Genomic DNA, 6441 nt, shown 5'->3' with positions numbered 1-6441 from the left:
CGAGTTTACAAAGCCATCATCATCTAACTTTCCAGCGGAAATTAGGCTTAACCGAATGTCAGGGACATGTCTTACATCCTTGAGTGTCAAGGTGTATCCGACATTGGTTTCTACATGAACATCCCCAATGCCTGCAATCTTCGAGACTTTATTGTTGCCCATCTTCACCTCACCAAAATCACTCGTTTTATAGGTAGTGAAGAAACTCTTATGGGGTGTGATGTGGTAAGAAGCACCTGTATCTACCACCCACTCTATACCCTGGCCTGAAGTGCTCAAGCATAACTTGTCACCATCTGACACAATTCCTACTTCACCTTCTAAAGCTATGATTGTGGAGTCTCTACTGGCGGTGCTTTCTTTCAACTCTAACTTGTCTTCTTGTACGGTACTAATCTTCTCATCCCTCTTCAATTTTATGCATTCATACTTGAAGTGGCCATGGATACCGCAATGAGAACACGACAAGTCTTTCTTAGGAGGTTTGCTCGCGTTCCTAGATTTTCTTTTGTCCTCACCTCTAAAATGAGATGGTTTTCTACTTTTGCCTCTCTCTTGCTTTTCTGTAACAAGAATCTCTGATTGATAGAAGATATTTTGTGCATCCTTTCTTGTCTTCTCGTAGAGGTCTTCTAAAGTCTTCCACAGGCTGTAAGTTATAGCCTCTTGGGATACAAGGCGGATTACATTGTTGTCAATCCGTTATCTAATGCACCCTATCGCTTTTTCATCAAGCGTCTTCCAATCGGTATCGGATACTGTATCCAGTTTTACTCCTCCATTCTCAATAGATTGTGTCAGGTCCTCACAATGTAGTTACCTCTATTCAGATTTGTCATGGGAGTGTTCACGGATTGGTCCATCTCTACAAATTATTTTAAGCTCAAATCTTCTCTCAGGAATTTTGTCAAACGCCTTCCGACCAAGATTTGGATAACACCCTAGGTTAATCTAATCAAGGCTCTGATACCACTTGTTGGGGTTAATACCGATACCAATCGATCCCCACTACATAGATAACTCATACTAGGATCAATAACAACTCCAAACAAAGATATAATTATCCACTATAACCTAGCTAGCATGCCCAACTCTCTAAACAACTATCAACAACAAATAATAATGTAAAGAGAATAACAAGCATACCACAACACAAAGATATATCGTGGTTCGGCCAATGGTGCCTACTTCCACAAGAGCTAATCCTTTTATAAAGTGGGAAGGAATATTACAATCACTCATTTCAATCTCTTCCCTTACTAGATCACTCCTCTCTCTTTACATGCTTGTCTTTCTATAAAGGTTATCTCTCAATCTTGATTGCTTTCAAGATTGGGTTTTCTCTCTCTTATGTTGTCTTTTTCGTGTTGCTTAGGTTTTCCAAAACCTTGTTTCTGTTTATATAGTAACCCGCAATCTCGCGGTTACTGTAGCAACCAGAAACTATGAAAATAGACATGGGCGTGGGCGCGCCTTGGGCAAGGCCAATGTCGAGCGCACGCGCCCTCAAAGTACTATAAGTTGTTCACGGCATGAGCGCGGGCGCGCCTTGGGTAAGACCAAACTGAGCGCGTGCGTGCTCAGGCTTCTCCACGCAAACTGAACTTTTTTTTCTCCTCATGTGAGGGATAACTCCAACAAGAGTCAGACTCTAGCCAAACATTACATTTCTTCTCCACTGCTGTTTCAACTCGGCCAAAGGCTACTGCAAGTCTACAAGTGTTTTTCTTAATCGATGGAAAGACAATGAACTGGAAGGTGCTTGAGTTGAACACAAACCGGTGCAAGAGAAGTATCATGCTTCAAGATTGGGATATATTAAACTGAGACGTCCACTGAATTTTTTTATAAAATGCATTGCTAATTATGGTCTTGTGGACACGACTCTCTTGTTATAACCTTTACCAAATCCTCTCCTTCAGAAATTTTGAGGAGGACAGGACGAGCATCAAGAAGGCCGGCTACATCTAGCTTCTTCTTTGATATCTAATTATTTCTATAGATGGTCTCTGGAAACACTACTAACTGTGTTTCCTTCCATAGCAAGGTTAGGAATTGTGCAATAGAGACTGTGTAACCTTCTCTCTCTGTTGCACACATAACTCAATAAACTGTGTATTTTCCTTCCCTTGTAGCCAAGCGTTCCACTTTAATTTGTGTTAGAATATGCCAGTATTAGTGTATGTCATATATAGAAAGTCACACATCTATATAAGTATGGACATCCATATCTAGTAGTTTGAGTTTATAACCATTTAGTACCACGAACTTTCGCTTTTTTTACTAAATGGTACCCGAATTTTGTTTCTCGCTTATTCGTACCACGAAGTTTCAATTTATTTCAATTGAGTACATTAGTTAATTTTCCATCCAATTCCGTCCAATTTTACCAACGGCGTTAGCACTATTCACGTTAGCACTATTCACGTGAACAGTGAAATTCACGTGAACCGTGTTTTTTTTCAAAAATTCAAATTTTGAAAAAAAAACAAAAAACACTATTCACGTGAACAATGTTTTCACTGTTCATGTGCTTTTTTTTTTTTAGAATTTTTAATCAATCTTAAAAATTAAATTTTTAATGAAAAATAATTTTAAAAAACACTGTTCAGATGAATAGTAAAACAGTAAAAAACACTGTTCACATGAATAGTGTTTTTTTTGTTGTTGTAATAATCTTTAATCAATCTTAAAAATTAGATTATTATAAAAAAAAAATTGTTCACGTGAATAGTAAAACACTATTCATGTGAATAGTGTTTTTTGTTTTTTCAAAATTTGAATTTTTGAAAAAACATTGTTCACGTGAATAGTGTTTTGTGAATAGTGCTAACGCCGTTAGTGAAATTGGATGGAAAATTAACTGATGTACTAAATTGAAACTTCGTGGTACAAATAGGCGAGAAACAAAGTTCGGGTACCATTTAGTAAAAAAAACGAAAGTTCGTGGTACTAAATGGTTATTTTCTCTAGTAGTTTCTATTATCATGTTTTAGGTTAGTATAAGTATGTAACTCTGGGTAGAAAACAAACTCTCTCAGACTCTATATTCCAACCCTAATCAATCTCTAGTCTTCTCAATTCTTATTCTTGGTTTCTTTAATATATCAATGTCACAACTCTTCTAGCATCACCACTAACATAGAATTCTACATGGTATCAGTGCGAGGTTCAGTGGTATAGTAGGAGAGGAATCCCTCACCAAGAAAAAAAAAATCAAGTTTATTTAAGTTTTTCAGTATAGTATTCAAGTCAAGTTTCAAGAAGAAGAAGGATTTCACATAAGAAGAAGTTCTTATATTTCAATTCAAGTTTCAATCTTTCTCTGGAAGGATTTTATCGTTCAATCGACACTATTCACAAGCATCGCTTGTTCAAGACCGCTCATTCCGCGATCTTGTTTTATCGACATGTTTAAGTATTCTAAGTTCCGAAATCTCTCATCTCATTATTCTCTATAGTTTGAAGTAAGTTTTCAAGATTCCGCTGGTGTTTAAAGTTTGTTTGAATAAAGCTAGGAGAGAGATCTGAAGTTTCTCAGTATTGGTTTCTTAGTATTGTTTAAACCTGCGATCTCTCTTTCTTCCGGAATCTCTGTCTTAGTATTGTAAGAGGAGCACAACCCTCTCGTATCCCGCAGTCTCGAAGTTAGTATTGGATGACGCCAAGACGAAGTCTAAGCCTTCTCTCTACGCCTACGCGGTGAAAAAGATAAGTTTTCTATGTACTCGATTCGTTTTCCGATTGAAGAGGCGGCACGTGCTCAAGTATAGCCAGTTCCAAAAGGCGACGCCCATGCCGTGAAAGGGAAAAAACTTTCATGAAACAACAGAACGAGGGCGCCACGCTTCATGCCTCCCACACCGGTTTTCGAGATTTTTGAAGTATCAAACCTTTGGAAGGTAGTTTGCACTCTCATACAGGATTGGAGGGGTAGTATTGTTTGTATGCCGTTATGGATGTTTGGGTTTCTAACTTTTGCGCAGTTGGTATTGATGCCGTCTTCTGTCTCAGTTTCTAGAACATGATCAAGTTGTTTGTTTGAAGTATTATAAGGGCGCACGACCTCTATCTCACGAGGAATTATTTTTTCCATCTTCCACTGTTTCAGAAGTTCACAGTCATAAAAAGGCGCGACCCACCCTCCACCCTCTATAGTGAATATTGTTTGATGCATGTTCTGTTAGAATTTTTTTGTGTATTGGAGTATGAAGTATTGTTTTTTGAAGTGGGCATTGGTTGGTTGTATAAATTGATATTTGGTTTTTGTAACACCCCAAATTTCGACAAAATCGGAAAAACAATATTTGTTCCCGACTCTTCGATTTTCAAGGTGTAATGCACCCTCCACTTCCAAAAACCCATCATCTATTTAATTATTCTAATGATTTGAAACCAATAAAATTTTTAAATAAACAAAAGTCCTCTTCGTTACAAAAATTCACAAATATGATTAAGTTACAAATTTCCTTTCAACAACTCTTTAATTATAATTACAACTGAAAATACAAAAACATTGTATCAACTGAAAATCTATTACACCTCAAAGGAAAACAAAGCATATCCTATAATGAGACGCTAACGCAAACCACAAGCAGCAACCAACCTTCTTCAACACTAATCATGTCAAGACCAGGGCCGGCTCTGAGATTGTGGAGGCCCAAGGCAAATTCTTAAAAAGGGACTAAATAACCTATTGTTTATGCTACAAAACTATTTTAAATGCCTAATAAGCATCCAAAATTATTTAGTGTAGTTGGTTGCTATTCTACACTACACCATAACAGGCTATTTGCAACGGCAAAAAAGCGTTGCTAATAATTTTCGCAACGCTTTTTAAGCGTTGCAAATATGGCGTGGATAAAGTGTTGGAAATATTTGCAACGATTAATAAGCGTTGCAAACAGAAATTTCCAACGGTTATTAAACCGTTGCAAATATTATTTGTAACTTTTGGTTATGCCTGTTTTGTATAAAATTTTAGCAACACTTTTTAATTTGTAACGGTTATGAACCGTTACTGATGGGTTGCAAATTAAAAAAAAATAATTTATCATATTTTGTAACAACCAGCTAAACCTGCAAAAATACCCAAAATGCCCTTCTTGCTAAACCCTACAAAAAAAATAATTTCTCATATTTCTCATTATATTGGAACGCTCTTAACCTGCAAAAATGACACTACTAGTTCTATATTAAAATAAACATCTCAATTCCATATATGAATTTATCCATATCCCCATTACCTTACAAGTAAATAATAGCAATCCCAAGTAAAAGGCTTAAACATATAGGATATTCGTTGAACTATATATATAGTATAACTTCAAAATATTTTATGAGAGTTACAAATTCATATTTACAAATAACAAAGAGTTCCAAATTTCGATACGATTTTCCAAGCAATCCTGAATCTTTGCAATACCAAGCATTAGGGATGGCTTCACTCACTATAAATCTTAACTAGTGGGGCTCCAATAAGTCCATCTAATTCCTAAAAATTCACAAAACAAATAATGAACTCAGAAATACAATAATACTAATTAAACTCATGTAATTAATTAAAATTTTGAAAATCCACCTACAGAAAGTAACAAGTTGAACAAATGAGAAAATGGATGGTGGAATTTTAAGTTTTTACCTTGATGAGGAGCTTGACGTGAGCATGATCATCTGATTAGGGAGTTGTTCTTTTGGTTTTCTTGTTTTTCCCTCCATCAAACTTATACCCTACACCACATTGAACCACAATAAAAATTATCTATCTAGCTATTCAAGAAGGCTTTGAAACACTTTAAGAAACAAAAGCATCACTTCTACAAACCTAGGAGTGTCCAAAAATATTGCCCTGCATCAACATGTAATAGCAAGCCATGGACCCAACAAAACTCTAAAAAGCAGGGGAACATAACAATGGATAGAGTAGGTCAACCTACTTTGTACCAAGTGAAACTCAAACTTTCAAACTAAAACTTGTGTCTAATGAAAATATATAGAGCAAATCATATGGATTCTCTAACCATGACGCCCAACTAGAAGCATCTAGTCATCAAGGCATTAGTTTCAAACACGGAGGTAAATGGGGCAGAGAAATTGTAGATAAAAAAAGGTAAGAAAGAGTTGCCTACCTGTTTTGTATTCCTGAAACACAGTACAGACTTCCCTTCCACCTGCCCAGTACGAATAAGATGCCGAGTAGTCCACCTATAGGGAAAACCGAACCTTAAAAGTCAACAAATAATGATAAATTACAAAGAGATAGACACGTCAATATAGCGCGTCATAAAGAACAATGAGGGCCTTTATGATTGGATACTAGCAAACATGGTGAATTGCAAAATTCCCAATGTATCGTTAACTTCAAACCTTCATAAAACTTTCATAAAAGGTAAAAATTAATTCCTTTCCAACAAATGTAACTCATTAATTAAGAGAAATCAG

The 6441-nt window shown here is 36.1% G+C and overlaps 1 long non-coding RNA gene across 2 annotated transcripts; it reads right to left on the bottom strand.

Moving 5' to 3' along the window:
* Positions 1 to 5298: 5298 nt before the first annotated feature.
* LOC147523483 (uncharacterized) lies at positions 5299 to 6216 on the bottom strand. 2 transcript variants are annotated; one of them, XR_015196474.1, is made up of 3 exons: positions 6129 to 6216; positions 5642 to 5730; positions 5299 to 5494 (listed from the first exon to the last, which is right to left on the bottom strand). It is a non-coding gene; the product is annotated as an uncharacterized LOC147523483 (long non-coding RNA). The 2 variants fall into 2 exon arrangements; XR_015196475.1 differs by having other exon boundaries at positions 5299 to 5408.
* Positions 6217 to 6441: the final 225 nt, after the last annotated feature.

Source organism: Coptis chinensis, chromosome 1 (genome assembly GCF_015680905.1).
Source record: "Coptis chinensis isolate HL-2020 chromosome 1, ASM1568090v1, whole genome shotgun sequence".
NCBI classification, from domain to species: domain Eukaryota; kingdom Viridiplantae; phylum Streptophyta; class Magnoliopsida; order Ranunculales; family Ranunculaceae; genus Coptis; species Coptis chinensis.
This window is presented reverse-complemented; position numbering and strand designations above follow the sequence as displayed.